At 39.9% G+C, this 16,525-nt stretch overlaps 1 protein-coding gene across 3 annotated transcripts in view; it reads left to right on the top strand.

Moving 5' to 3' along the window:
- Positions 1 to 16,525, top strand: part of TUNAR (TCL1 upstream neural differentiation-associated RNA) — a 182,058-nt gene that overhangs the window by 104,194 nt on the left and 61,339 nt on the right. The window lies entirely within an intron of this gene.

Genomic DNA, 16,525 nt, shown 5'->3' on the forward strand with positions numbered 1-16,525 from the left:
TTTTCAGTCTGTTAAAGAAATCCTTGGTACAGGGCCACATGACTGTCTTATGTAGGTATTTTAGTGGTTACAAGGTTTGGGATTTTTGATTTTTGATTCTTTTTTTTAATGAAATTTTGGATTAAAACAATATCCCTATACAACTAAGATCACAGTAATTTGGTTTTAAAGCAAGGCTCAGGTATTTCCAAATGACATGTAGAAAATACTGTGTTGAAAAACCCTCAGAAAATGTTATATTGTCCTGGCAGTCTTGAGTATTTCAGGCAAAGGCAAATATTGTTACTTGGACCTTTATTTCCTGAGCTGCTTTGTCCTTTTTTACTTTAGAATGGGAGATGTTATGCAAATGATGAAGTATTACAAGGGGGAAACAATTTAACTAATGTAGGTTGAAGTGTCTTATGAATGGAAACTGAAAGGCAAGCTATAGAGAAGTCACTTAAGTCACTGCTGATATGCATCCATCTCTGGTAATGCATAAAAGCTAATTAACAGTGCAGTGAACTGAAGGCAATTCAGAAGGAAATACTATTAGATGAGGAAGTACAAAAGAAATAAAATGTCTTTTAGTTTCCTGACTAAGGATAGGTGAATATCTACAAATGTTCGTAGGCAACCTTGATAGCAAGGAGGAAGAATCTGTCTGGAAATATTCCTTGGGGCACTTTCTGTAGGAGTAATAGGATAAAAGAACAGGCAATCAGGTTGTAATGTAAAAGACCAACGCCTTTTCCACACTAATGTCTGGCAGAGATTGAGGCTGCATCCATACTGCTCCTAAATGCAGATAAGAAAATGTTTTTAGCGACTGAGCACACTCTGGTATATGACCAGATAATGTAAATTGTGGTTTTCTAGTGAATATATAGAATCTATAAGTAGAGAACAATGAAAGACACTGAATCCCGAATCCCAAGTTTGGATATATTTCAAGGCAAGAAATAGAAAAGCCATTGTTTTGTGCATTTAAAGCCAAGCAAGAAGCTTCTGCTCAGACTATTTTGAGAATGGTCCTGCTTTCACCAGGAGATATATTTAATAAACCTTTTTTAGACTTTATTTCTTGTTACAGGATGATAGAGTTTCCTAGTGCTGGCCCTAACTGAGTAGGCTCAAAATAGTTATTCATCTCATACATCCATTTGCATAGAACTTGCTGTTTTCATTCTGGATTTTGCATTGTAGGGACACTTGTGCATAGAATCTTATGTGGAAAAGATGCGCTTGATCTCTGCTTGCTCCTGATAGTTGCGTTTTCCTCTCCTGAATTGCCAAACTATTGTTTAGACAGATTTCAATCTGGCAGTCAGTAACCATCTACAACCCTGAAATCTCTTGATTGCTATCACTTTCTTCTCTCCTAGATTTCCCATTTCTCTTGGTTGTAGGTTATCTATACATGTTATATGTGTTTGTGCTGGGTTGAGGCAGCCCCCTTCCCCACCACTGGCAACAATAAACACTCAGACAAACGGATTCCAAAAGTGATGGAAAGTTTAAATAAAAAGCAGTGAACGTTTACAGAAAGCCAAAAGCGCAGTGACAAAGAAAGATCCCAAAAACAGACCCAGAGAGACCCCATCCCCACCTGAGGGTACACCCAAGACCCCCAGGGCTCCTTCTTCCCCCTCCCACTGCTAGGCTAGTCTCAGCTGGCCAAATCTGAGACTGCCCATCCCCCCATGGCCTTGGGCATAGCCAGGCCCAAAGCCAGGAGACATCTCCCCCAGTTACCAGCTGACTGAAGAGGAAGAAAAGAGGAAGTGCTAGACCCTGCACTGGATCTTATAGTGGTGCAAAGAATTGTGGTAGGAAATACTACATAATTTCCTGTGTCCACCCCTCTGGGCTGGACTTCTGGACACAGGAAGTAAACATTGCAGGGGGCACCCAGCTCAAACTGCAACAGTGTTCTTATATCACTGTCAGAATTATGAGACTTTATAGCTTTAGTCTCATTTCTTCTATTCAAATGATGAAACTAAATAGATTTGTCTGAGTCTTCATTCAGGTTAAGAATAATTAGTGTTCTAACATTAATTACATTGATGCTCTAACAAATTATTTCCCTTCCATCCGCGATCAGTTAATCTCAGGAGCTCTCTTTCTCTGTCAATATCCAGAATGTAGGTTTAGAAGTGCTGCATCTCATTTTGAGTGCTGTTGATGCAACTCCCTAATTAGTCAACAGTGGCGTTGTTTAAAAATATTGTAAAGGTATGAGCGCACTCCTTGCTTGTCTGAGCTGAATGCTTGCCGTGTGCCTTATTGACTAACCAGTAATTTGAAGAGTTCACACACTCATCAATGCCCATAAGAAATGCCAGAACAAATATTTTTAAAGTATTTTTCATGAACAGCTCTTGATGAATTGCTGTTTTGATGAATGCCTGAGCTCTGCAAGTAAAGACCCATCAGAATTCCTGGGAAAGAGCTCTGTAACAACTGGAAGTAAATCTGATGGGTACTTTCACTTAGCCATTGTCTTAATCTGCCTGAGCTGGCAGTCAGCTGGCAAAAGGAGACAGAAATATTTTCTTGAAAATATTTCTTGTTCATATGAGTGAGGGTACAGATTTTCAAGTTACTCTGGAACATAAATAAAACAAGAGGGAGAGAGAGGAAGATGCTATGAAAATAGCAATTTGAATTATAGTCACAAAGGAGCATTACACATGCACCACATAACCTATGGTTAATCATCATAAAAATCTTTTGAAGTAAAATAAGTAGAGAATGCAGCAAAAATTATCTTGAAATGCAGTAGAATCTTATTTGAAAGTGATTTAGATTTTTAAAAGTAGACCAGCAAATGGTTTGTGAGAATTGAAAGAACTTGGCAGAACTCACCCATCCACTGAAATTAATTTCAGGCTGTTTTTAAGTGGTTGATATATTTTCACCCCTAAGGTGTTTATTGATTCCAGCAGACTCCTGCTTGCTAGAGACTACCTGAGTTCTGTGCATCACCCCTTAAAGAAGCACTGTTTGCAAATGATACTCAGACACAGTGAGTGAGCTCAACTATCTTTGCACTTGACATAATCCCTTCATGGGTATAATTTAGTGAAGTACTGGCAGTTCATAGTGGCTGCAGTGTTACCTGGACTCTGCAGCAGTAAAGCACAATATATCACCAAATCTGTGACACACAAGATGGACTCTCCCAGCAATTTTCTCCATTGCTTGTGGCATGAGTGTCTTCCCTTTGCCAAGTCTGGCTGTTTTACACAGGCTGCAAATGGGGAGTTCTCATCCTGTTGCTAATCTGGAAGTAACTAGGAAAGTGAGAAAGAGCAGGAAAGACAAGCTCAATAAAGTAAATAAAATGAGGTAGGAAAACATGAAAGTAACAGAAACAAATCCACTAAAACAAACAAAAACTGGACCAAGGGGTAAATCTGCTCTCTGGGCCAGATGCACCCCTAAAGCCTCACGAGTGCAGCTCTAACCATGACGGGTAACATGGTGGAGCTAAAGCACTTCCTGAAACATGACATTTGTACACAGAACATTTCTGCAGTATAATGATGTTATCTAAAGAGCAATTGTGTGATGTGTGTTGAGAATTGGGACCTTAACATTGATATGGGTCATGATGTGGTTATGAATCTAAGTGCTAAGAGTTACATATACCTCTGAAATTAATTTGACCACTGTGTACCAAAATCTAATTTATTTCTTATCATCTTCTAACCATTAAATAGCTAGAACTGAGCTGTATAAATGCTGTAAAGAAAGGCAGCTGTAGTCACTAAGGAATATTGCAGCAAAATTGCTTCCCAGGCATGGTTATATAATGCCCTCTTATTTTAATTAGACTTTTGCTCTCAAAGTCCCGCTTTACCTAAGTGGCATGATCACTGAAAGACAACAGAGCTCTGTGATAGCAAATGCAATCTCTCTGCTCTTTTCAGTGGTGACTTTGCCTTTTATATTATTTCTCTCAGGCATGTGAACCCCTAGTAGCTACATGTAGTGCTTTCTATTATTAGTGCTTACTCAGAATAGGTCTTGTTCTCTGCTATCAGAAGTGCAAGAAATGTCTGTGTAAGCATTGCATAGCTTTAATTCTACTACAGAAGAATGGTCCTCTGGGAAGAATGTCAAGTAAACAGCAGCCTAAACTGTGCTCCAGATAGCTGAAAACCAGGAGCAGGACCAAACCCAATTATTCACTAGATGATGCTGATGTTAGTCTTTTCTCAGGAAGAAACACCAAGCAGAGACATTTTTTTTTTTAATTTGAAGTAAGTAAATTCCAACTAATTAAAGGTTTTCTTTCCTTCTAGTATTGAGAACTATTGCTGCATTAAAATCTTTGGTGAGAATGAGAAAATTGTTGTGGTTATATCCATTAACTTCTCCACCCTTGAAGCCAACTGCCTCTTCTTATGTTTTCTGTTACATGTCCTGTTGCAGAACATAGAGACTATTTGGGCAGGCATTGGATGCAATTTAAGTGTTCAAACGAAAAAAGAAAGCCAAATTGTACATTTATCATATCCTAAAAGGATGATTTGTCTATATAGGTGTCAACAATCCCTTTCTGGTTTTTGTCCAGTGCTCTTGCACTTCTAACTGAGCAGACCAAACAATTTGTTTCTGTGTAATTGAGTTAAGCCTACAGGAAATTCTTTATAATTGTGCTATGCCTTGTTATGATGATGAATTACTGCGTATGGTTTTGCCATGCTCATTAGTCTTACTTTGCAGTCCTCACACTGCATGTGCAGTGAGATGAATTGGACACTGAGCCTAAAAGGCAGTGTCCTCATCAACTATATTGTATTAAGGTCACTTTTTCTATTTTGCTTTCTGACATCAACTGCTCCTTCGATCCTGAAAATGGGAGACATCAGAGTTTTTTCTATCCGTGTCTGATTTATAGACTGAGTATTTTATAGAACATGTCATCCCTTAGCCAAAAAAGCAAGAACTAATTTCAAGAATGTGCCTTACAAAAACAATAAAACAATCCTACATGTAGATGTTGAGAAGTATTTTGGAAAAGAGGGAAAACAGGTCTTGGAGCAAAAAGGAAGTGTGGGATCTGCCTGGAGAGGAGGCAGATAGGTGAATAAAAATTCAGGAATATATAGATTTGTAGGGGGATTTGAAGAAAGTTGTTTAGAGAAAGAGAATGAGCCATGCAGTAATTGAATGATACAACGCATGGTGAGCATTTGCAGCACTTACTGAGTGGATTATTTACTTCTCAGAGCAGGTACTGCAGTCAAGCAGGCAAAGAAATGCAGTCAAGTATCTGCTGCATGTCTTCTTTTTCTCAGTGGACACTACAGTTTTTGCCAGACATGACACATACACACAGGAGGCATGTTGGGAAGAAGCTCAAAGACCTACTGCATTTTCTAGCAGTATCTAATCTAATAGCTCACCACCAAGTGGCTGAGCTACATTGGGAACTACACTTGTGTAAATCTGCATCCATAATCACATTTATTATGGTCAACTCCTATAAAAATGCTATAGTGGAGAAATTAATATTAAGACTAAATGCACAGAGTTCACATAGGTATTCAGGTAAATTGTTTGAGAGAACTGGTTTTTACAGAACATCAGACTACTGGCAAAATTACTGTTTTTCCCTTAGATTCCCTTAATAAACAAACAAATTCCCTTTTTTGTCAAATACAGGCTGTTAAAAAATGAAGTTGTGTTTCTGTGTAGGTACATTTCCTCAGTGCTCTGTGGGCCTGTTGTTACCTGATGTCTCAATTTACCAAAATTGTAGTGATTTTGGAGTGAGAGGGTCAGTGCCACAGTGTTTGAATACATTTAAAGGACCAAAGGTTACTGGCTCATGCTATCTAAGCTCTGAGATACCACTGCACAGGCCAGCTACATCTTGGAGTGTGGCCAGGTTTACTGTCTACTGAGCATGCATGGAGAAGTTAAGAGGTGTAAACTTGAAGTTCAAATATTATTCTGTGGTAATGCATCTAGATGGCTGGCAGATCAGCTGTGATAGGAAATGCTGAGTGAGTTAACTCATGACCATCTAAATCTGACCATACAGATATGCCTTAAAGTGATGCTTAAGCTATAAGATCACTGTTCTGGAACCCTTTTGAAAGTGATTACGAGGGAGTTTCTGCTTGACTGGTTCTGAAGACAGAGTATGCAACACATCCTTGTACTTTTGAGGAACATATATGAATGAGCTTGTGCTGTTTGACTTTTTTTGGAATTACAGGAGGGAAATTATCATAAGGCACTTCTCATGAGTGCCGGATACACTGTTGCAATAACATGGCCTTTGCAGACATAACTTCTGTTCAAGTTCCTAAATTCCAGAGATTCATTTAGCAACTGAGATACCTAGATTTGTTATGCTTACCTATAGGAGTCAGTTTGTAGGCAAGAGGCTTGCTTCAGTCACCCACATGTGGGAACTGCTGCCATTTCAGATGCCCTAGAGTATGCAAGACACTCTGACAGGTCTGGGAGACCTATTACCAGTGAGGAGGACAGGAAGGTTATGCTTTCTCATCTCAAATGACATTGCCTCCCTCTGTGTGGGCAATGGATTGAGCTCTCAGAATCAAAGGCCTTGTTAGACTCAATAAAGATCAAGCCTGGAGTCACTGGTGCTGAGCAAGTGATTCATTTCAGCAGCTGCTTGTTCCCAGGGTTAGGGTGAATTGAATCGTGCTCTAGATTGCATTGGCTAGATTTCTGTAGTACAGCAAGTGGATTAACAACTGATACACGTGCCTACATGTAGATAACTTTGTTTAGGTAGCCTAAACATGAAATGTTTTCAAATAGCTTGTCAGGCAGCTTCCCAAAGAAAATCAGTCTATTACTTGAAAATGTGATGCTTTCAAAATGCTAGAAGACACAGAAATGATGGGTGGAGTGTTGGTGGAAGCTGAACAGGAGCTAAATAATATCACCACTCTTTTTTGACTTCACTGATCCCAAAATCTGTGTGAAGTATGATTTCCCATTCCTCATTAATAAAGAGCTAACAGAAAAGATGTGCCATTTCTTTCATTAATAGATTTTTTCAGGAAGTAAAAGGCTGGGCTTTATGTGGTGTTTCTGTGCTGCAGGGGTGGCCTTGTTGCACTGAAGACAGAGGTGCGGTAGCATTCAGACATACAAAATTTAATTACTCTGATTTATCAAGCAATTATTTTTCCTACTAGTTTTATTTAACTGTGGGAGGTCTCATTCTTTCTTTGAGCATGAGTGCATTTGCTCCAGGAGGTAATTTGCCATTCACAGATGAATTATTTTTAATAGTGACTTTGCCTTTATTTGTAATTTTTAAATGAAATAGCATTCACAATTTGTGAGTAAATGTAAGTAGTAAATTTATCAGTGTATGAGAGCAGTGAATTCTTTATTGCATGATGACAAATCTTTTGCAGGAAAGTGATTTCCATCCAAACTTTCCTTTTAGACAATAATGTTAAGCCATGCTGGTGGAAGATGGAGATTTTGGATTTGAATCAGCAGTCTGGAGAATCTCTTTTATTCAGAGTTTCTATTTCCTGCATTAAAGCAATTAACTTCCAATCTATAACATAAATTACAATCACCACTCCAATTTTTCAGCCATTTAAGTGAAGTAAGGAGTCTTCTCTTTCCGAAATGGTTGATATAAAGGCTAACACCCAAGAAACTGTGAGTCTGTAAATGTCTGACAGGCTTTTAGTGTAGTTTCAGTAGAAGGACAGTATGTCATCCTGTTACTATTGCCTGTGATTACCATATTACCATATTTACTGGTGATTCTCCCTCTCATTGGAGAGGATCTTCTTTGCATCGTGAGAAGAGCTTGTTTGTGTTATCTATGTCTGTGGTTTCTTCTGAGCGATCAGAAAAATAAAAGATTTGATTCTTATTTTGAAAAAATGGGCTTGATAGGGAAGTGGCTTAGCCAGGTTGCCCTGCTTCCACTGTTCTGGAGATCAAGACAAGCTTTCTTTGAAAGCCCTTAAAAAGAATTGCCACTGATGAGCTCTCAGTCACAGGATGATTTGGTTTATATCAGTCACAAGATGTGACTTGCTTGTGGTAAAGCTCCAGGTGCTGGTGGAGAGGGTCTAGAACCTGATTACAACCCTCAGTGCACTGTGGAAGCTGTCTGCTGGTTTTGCCTTCATTCCCTGTCTTTCTATGGACACTGAATGTTTTAAAGAAGAAGGAGGCTCAGGAGTGACCTCATTGCCCTCTACAACTACCTGAAAGGTGGTTGTAGCCAGGAAGGGGTTGGTCTCTTCTCCCAGGCAGCCAGCACCAGAACAAGGGGACACAGTCTCAAGCTGTACCAGGGGAGGTTTAGACTTGAGGTGAGGAGAAAATTCTTCACCGAGCGAGTCATTCGGCATTGGAATGGGCTGCCCAGGGAGGTGGTGGAGTCACCATCCCTGGAGGTGTTCAAGAGGAGATTGGACATGGCACTTGGTGCCATGGTCTAGTCATGAGGTCTGTGGTGACAGGTTGGACTCGATGATCCTCGAGGTCTCTTCCAACCTTAGTTATACTGTGATACTATGAAAGTACTTTGTTCATTTTACTTTTAAGCTTACTCCATTGAAAAGGTCTGTTTTTCTCATTAGTAATTTCATGTTACCTATTCTGAAATACTGTGCTAAATTGAGCTTTATGACCTTCAATTCATGTGGAGCATCTCATCATGTTTTCCTTTTAAGCAGGCCTTCTTATACATTCTTTTTTTTTCCCCTTCCATCACTGCTTATGGCATTCATATAGGATGGTGTCTTACAAAGCCTCTAACTTAGCTTTCACCAGATCCATTTCCCATGCTCTTGACAGCAGAAACCAGTCTGAGTTTCATTAGGAAAACCATCCAGTTGGAACAGAAATAATTAGGAGGCAGCACAAAAATCCATGTGGACCATGACAGGAGAGAAAATGCTTTTCACATGGGGTTTGGTTTTTGTGGTGTTGATGTTTTTTTTCTTTCCTTCTTGAATGATTCAGAGTTTTTGCTTGATTGATCTATAATAGATGCATTTAGTGTAGTTGCAATCTAGGATTCACAGGATCTCTCAGAATCACAAGAGACTGGAGTTAGAATGGACCTTTGGAGACTGTAGAGTCCAAACTCCTGCTCAAAGCAGAAGTATCTACAACTAGTTCCTCAAAGTTTTGAATATGTCCAGCGATGGAGATTCTATAACATCTATAACATTCTATAACACCATAACTACAATGCATTGTAGTATTGAACCACTGTCAAAGGAAGAGATTTTTTTTTGAATGAATGAAAAATTCAGTAGTATCTTTAGAATAGAATAAACCAGGTTGGAAGAGACCTTCAAGATCATCGCGTCCAACCTATCATCCAACACCACCTAATCAACTAACCCATGTAACCAAGCACCCTGTCAAGTCTCCTGAACACCTCCAGTGATGGCGACTCCACCACCTCCCCGGGCAGTCCATTCCAATGGGCAATCACTCTCTCTGTGTAAAACTTCCTCCTGACCTCCAGCCTGAACTTCCCCTGGTGCAGCCTGAGACTGTGTCCTCTTGTTCTGGTGCTGGCTGCTTTGTTCTGGTGCTGGTGTTTTGACAGCACACTGAGTGCATTTTTTGATTAATATATTAATGGTGTCCCAGATGCTCAGGCCAGAGAAAACCATTAAATCCAGGTAGGTTTAAACTCCTTCAGAAGAAAAACCATGAAGTCACTGTCAGGGATTCTGCATAAAACCAAATAATCACCTGCTGCAAAGCAGTATATTTCATAGGAAGAACTCATATCTTCAAAGTGATTGTTCTAGTAGTTACTTGTCTTTATCAAAAAATATGGAGAAAGACAACTGGTGAGTTCACATAAAATAAAGCAGAAAGAGACTCAAGATTCCACCTCCTTTACCTGAAGCTGTCATTTATGGTTAAGTCTTTTTTGATAGGTGTTTGCCTAACTTATTCTTTCATAAAATCCACTGATGGAGACTGACCTGCTTTTCCAGACAATTTTAGTTGTCAAAAAGGTTTTGTTTTTAGTGCCTGGCTTTGAATATTTTTTATTGATATTTAAATGTGAAACTTCTTGCTTCAGTCATGGAGAATTGCTCAGTCTCTTCCTTACAGCTACCCTTTGTACATCTGAAAATTGTTAAACCTCTTTTCAGGTTTCTGTCCTTTCTTGAACAATATTTTCTTGAACTTTATCATTTGTCTTGGTTTTTAACTTCTTCCAGATGGCCTAGGCTATTCTTGAGAAGCAATGCTTGTAACCGAATGTGTACTCCAGTGGATGCTGCACCAGCTCCTGTAGCAGCCTTTCATTTAAGCAGTATGCTTGCCTTTGGCAGTGTTATTGGCACGTGCTCCTACCTGATCTGCTTTAATCCTCAGACCTTTTACAGCAGAGCAACTCTGCCATTCCCTATCCTCTATTTGTGTAGTGTAATCCAAGTTTATAACTTTATTTTATTTTTCTCCACTCAATATGTGTCCTGGGTTTGCAGGAGATTTTTTTAACCTCTCAAGATTATTTTGAATTTTATTCCTAGGCCTTTCAGTCCTTGAAACTTTTCTTACTTTCATGTGATGTCCATACTTAAAAAATATATTCTGTCTATAATGTCAAGCAAGTTATTAGTGAAAATATAGCATATAATAGTAGATTCTGCAAAACTGTATTTAAAATGTCCTTTCATTTTGAATGGAATAACAGAACAAAATTGTTGATAAAGCTTCCACTTCTGAAAGTCTTCAAGCTGTATATTTGTTGAAAGCAGGACAGCATACTACTAGAAAGTTAAGTGTACACTTGATGTATCTTTTTTGTGTTTTTCCCCAATGCTGGTGAGTGGCTTCTGTCACAGAAAGGATATTCAACTCTGTGAAGTTTAATTTTGACTTAGTATAACATCATAGCATCATTTAGATTGGGAAAGACCCTTTGAGACCATTGAGTCCAACCGTTAACCTAAAACTGAGAAGTTCACCACTCAATTGTGTCCCTAAGTGCTACATCTAATACCATTTAAATATTTCCAGGGATTGTGATTACATCACTTCCTTGCAAAGCCTGTTCCAGTGCCTTGCAACCCTTTTTGGTAAAGAAATTATTCCTCATATCCTATCCAAACCTCCCCTCGTGCAATTTAAGGCTGTTTCCTCTTGTCCTATCATTTGTTACTTGGCAGAAGAGATGGATCCCCACTTTGCTACAGTCTCTTTTCAGGTCGTTGCAGAGAGCAATAAGGTCTCCTCTCAGCCTCTTTTTCTCAAGGCTAAACAAGCAAAGTTCCTTCAGCCACTCCTCATAAGACTTATGCTCTATTTCTTCACCAACTTTGTTGCCCTTCTTTCAACATGCTCCAGCACCTCAGTGTTCTCATTGTAGTGAGGGTTCCAAAATTGAACACGATATTTGAGGTTCAGCCTCACCACTGTCAAGTATAGGGGAGCAATCACTTTCCTTGTCCTGCTGACCACACTCTTTCTGATACAAGCCAGGATACTATTGGCCTTCTTGGCCTCCTTGACATACTGCTGGCTTATGTTCAGCCAGCAACTGTTGACTAGTACCCCCAGGTCCTTTTCTATTGGGGAGCTTTCCAGCCACTCTTCCCATGCCTGTAGCACTCTATGAGGTTGTTGTGACCCAGGTATAGGACCCAGCACATGACTTTGTTGAACCTTATAATACTGGTCTCAGCCCACTGATTCATCTTGTTGAGAGCCTATCTTCAAGAAGATCAACATACCCACACTACTTGATGTCATCTGCAAACTTACTGAGGGTGCATTTGATCCCCTTGTCCACATCATTGATAAAGGTATTAAAGAGAACTGACCCCAATACTTAGCAGCTCGGGGGTACATCACTTATGACTGATAACACCACTTGTGACTGTTTGGTGGGTTTTTTTGTCTACTTATTTCCACTGTTACATCTTAGCAATTCTGATCATTTTTCCAGACCAAGAATTAATTAATTTAATATGATTTAATATTGAAAGGTCATTGTTGTCCATCATGTATGTCTTTGCTGGAGTTTGGTTGTTTGTAAATAATTTGCTTATGTGTTCCTGAATTTTTCCAGATATGAAATGAACCTGAGTGGTTTTCTCTCCTCTAGCCTACAACCTATCTTCCCTCTTTTCCTTTTTTTTTTCCTTATTTTTTTTTCTTTTTTTCCCCCTTTTTTGTTTTTTTTTTTTTTTTCATTTTTTTTTCCTTTCCCAAGTTTTATAGAGCTTTATTTACTTTTGACACATTTAAAGATAATAATTTTATCATCCCTGGGATAAAAAGCTGGCTGAGGGAAAAATACCTACAGAGATTTCCAGTGAAGCTATCTTATCTTGAAACCTCTCATTGCCAATCTACTTTTTACTGTTCTTGTTTTATTACTCATCTCTATCTCTGCTGCTTATTTTGTTAGCTCTAAGATTGTAGTTGACACTTTTAGTGAAAGCAGAAGCAAAGATGTCATTAAAACTGTGACCTCAAGATGCCTGTTGAGGAGGAGGCCAATGTAATCTGTTGATGTCTAGTTCAGGATAGTTTGTGCCTCTGAGTTGTCCTTTTTGTCTGTTTGTTTGTTTGATTTCTAACAGCGCTACTATCTTTCCCCCTACCACTTTACTTTCCTAAGCTCTGTGATTTATGACCATGCGTTCTCCTTTGTAACCATCTGGGAATGGTTATTTCTGTCATCTATTTCCTGGTCACCCTCAGACAAGTTACTTTTCATCTGCATATTCTCAACCAGTTTGCCAAGGCTAGCTGGAAAGACAGACAGAAGACCTTTTCCTTTATTTTATTTCTTCACCTTTTATAGACACAAAAATGTCACCAGGACATTTCAAGTCTTTGCTGACAATATTTTCTAGCCACCTTCCCTTCCCATTGGTTAGCTGGATGATGAAAGATTTCCACCAAAAATCTGTCTTGTTTTCTTCATTTTTTTTTTCCTGCACCCCAGAAAATGTCTCATCCACCTGATTTTTGTGACCAGACTCTAAACATGACAGCATCATATGATGATAGGATGTTAGGGGTTGGAAGGGACCTTCGAAGATAATCAAGTCCAACCCCCCTGCCAGAGCAGGACCATAGAATCCAGCACAGGTCACACAGGAACACATCCAAATGTGTCCTAAAAGTCTCCAGAGAAGGAGACTCCACAGCCTATGCTCCAGTTGCTCTGTGACCCTCACGGTGAAGGAAGTTCCTCCTCATGTTGAGGAACTCCTGTACTGGAGTTCATATCCATTGCCCCTTGTCCTATCCCAGGGTGCAACTGAGCAGAGCCTGTCCCCCATTCCTCAGATATTTATAAACATTTATTAAATCCCCTCTCAGTCGTCTTCTCTCCAAAGGCCCAGGATGCTCAGGCCCTTCTCATAGAGCAGTGCTCCAGCCCCTCAATCACCCTGGTGTTGTCTGCTGGTATCCAGGGAAAAAATTCACTGTTGCAGAACGTTTTTGTTTTGTTAAACCTTGTTCTCTTGATCTGCAAAGCACAGGTTTTCCCACCAAGAAAAATTATAACAATGGAAAGATGTCATTGTACTAGCCACCACTGTGCTTCTGTATTCTGATGGGTTTGTTCTTTTTGCATGGAGGCAAAGCAAACTATGAAGTGCAGTTGTGCATTATGAAAGATTTATGGAAAATAAACTTATTTTAAAACCTCATCCTTTCACCACCACCTCCCCTTTCCCACCATATCTACCCCTTTGCCACCCCACCTGCCGCATTTCCCCCCTTTTTCCCATCAAATCCCAGAGCACCTGGGCTCTGTTGGAGTCTCCTCCCACACCAGGTGTGGCCACTTGGCCCTCCCCACCCACTCCCCTTCTTAATCCCCCCCAGGAAAAGCAGAAGCCCTAAGCTGAGCCCATCTGGGCTGAGGGATCCTCCTCTCATCACTGGTGAGTGCCCATGGTGCACACTGGGTGATGGTGGTGGTGACAACAAAGGCCGGGGGGCCTGGTGGCCCCCCGGTTGTTAGGGCAATGATTGATGACTACTCCAATATCATCCACGGGTGCTGGCTGGCCCTTCTTACAGGCGTTGAGCTTCTCTGGGTGGTGTCTTGGCTGGTTGAGGGTCTTGCCCCTAGCTCTGAGATGGATGGTGGAGCAGGATCTGTTTAGGCAGGGTGGAGGATGGTGTAGAGGGAGCAGGAGCTGCTTTGGGAAGGTGAAGTGGGGTGGTGGGGGGGAACACAGGCCTGGTGGCTCCCCAGTTAGGTAGAAAGGCTTATTGAAGGGAGAAATGGAACACTGAGATAATTCTGAGTTTACAAAGAATTCTTTGCCTTTGCTGCTGCCTTTCCAGCACTTTCTACCTTCATGTCTACTGACCAGCTTGAGATCCAACTGTTAACATGAATATTTGAGAATCAGCTGAAAGTTCCATTTCAAATAACACTTTCTGTTTTTTGTCTGTAGGTATCATTTTACTCTGAGAGTATCTTATCTTATGCTCTTCAAACTACAGCTCTTCAGACAATCCTCTGACATCAAAGACACAGTATCATAGAATTGTCAGGATTGAGGTTGAAACATCAAGGATCTTCTAGTTCCACCCCCCCTGCCATGGGCAGGGACACCTCACACTACATCAGGTTGCTCACAGCCATATCCAGCCTGGCCTTAAAAACCTCCAGTGATGAGGCTTCTACCACCTCCCTGGGCAACCTGTTCCAGTGTCTCATCAGCCTCATGTTCAAGAACTTCTTCCTAACATCTAATCTGAATCTACCCATTTCTAGGTTGTTGTTTTTTTTTCTTTTTTTTCCAGTCTTATCACTCCCTGACACCCTAAAAAGTCCCTCCCCGGCTTTCTTGTAGCCCCCTTCAGATACTGGAAAGCCACAATTAGGTCTCCTTGGAGCCTTCTCTTCTCCAGACTGAATAGCCCTAACTCCCTCCGTCTGTCCTCATAGGAGGGGAGCTCCAGCCCTCTGATTATCCTCATCACCAAAACAATGAGCACTGTACACATGCATCTGAGACACAAAATATCTTTATAGTTCTTCAGGAACTATTATAAAGCAATCAGGATACCCATTTCTCTTCAGTTCACATATTCTAAGCAAAATATGATGTTGCACTTCTGAAAGGCAAAATAAAAGCTTGTGCAATTAGAGATGAAGCCTGAGGTAGCTGCAAAGAAAACCAAAGTTGGCAGGCATGCACGGTAGGGTATGAAGCTTATCCAGTGGGTGTCACTCCTCCTACAGAGTCAAAAGTGCCCTTGGTCTTGCTCTGTAAGTTTCTTGAGTAGCTTGCTTCTTTGCCACAAGAATGAAAATCAATCTCCTCTTCAGCTGCAAACTCAAGTTTGGTAGCAGTGCTGTTATCTTGACTTTTTCTCAGTGAGGATTCAACTGAACTTTTGATCGTGATATTCATTTGGAACACAGCACAAGTTCAAGAGTTGCTTCATTACGTTAACCACTATTGATGCACCTCCTTGCGTGAACATATTGGCCTTAAAGAGGCAATATTGCTTTGAAGTCTACTCAGCTTCACAAAGTCAAATTAAGTTTCAGACTCATGAGACCATCCAGTCCAACTGATCTCCTAGAGCTCTCAACCCCATCATTTCACCTTAAGCATTTTATCAGATTTATATTCCTCTGTCTCATGGGATTCAGAAGAATATCAGTATCCTCCTCAGGCACAGAGAAATGTGTCCTTTGTTTTACTTCTCAGTAAGAGGTGAACAAGGCATTTAGACATATGTCTGCTAAATAATTAAACTGAGCCATAGTGCAGCATTCAAACATTGATAACTGAGTCAGATGATATGTAGGTATAACTCCAATGAATTCAATATGCATTTTCCCACAAAGAATGACCTTCATTTTCCCCTTGAAAATGAGGGGGAAATATACTATTCTTTGTAAAACACGGGTCAATTTTTATTTGAATTTAAGAACTCACAAAACACTTCTGACATCTTTTCTCACCTATGTATTTTTTTACTTTAGCTGTTACGTGTAGTATAACTCTTAGACCATAAACTGCAGAGGAGAAAAAAAAATCACACAAGCAACCAAGATTATGAGAGCAAAGGGAAAACTCATAAGAAAAAATATATCACATCTTGTGGATATTATGTTAAAAGGCAATGTGGGTTTCCTTTTTATATGATTCATTCAGTTTTTAATAACCAAGCTCTGCATAACTACAGAATTTTTTAATCTCTAATGGAGAAGTTCAAACAAAACTTTCTTTTTAAAAATGAATGGGGAAAAAAATGTAATTAACGTCCTTGAACCGATCCTATATGATAGATTTAAGAAATGGAGAAATTCTTTAGACTGTGACAGGAAATACAGATTGTCCACTGAAGTCGCACTGGAATAAAGATGTTTCAGAAGACCATGAGTTCACTGCAAAAAGGTCTTTTGTAGAGTATTTACTATAATTCTGCATTCAGTGGAGCTCCTGACAACAGACAGGAAAAAATGCATGGGGATACTTTTTTGTTGGCTAGCAACTGAGGAGATGTTCAAACTGTAGGCAAACTGAATGCAGTG

This window comes from Melanerpes formicivorus, unplaced genomic scaffold (genome assembly GCF_026170545.1).
Source record: "Melanerpes formicivorus ecotype bairdi unplaced genomic scaffold, bMelFor1.0.p_v2 SCAF_17, whole genome shotgun sequence".
NCBI lineage: Eukaryota > Metazoa > Chordata > Aves > Piciformes > Picidae > Melanerpes > Melanerpes formicivorus.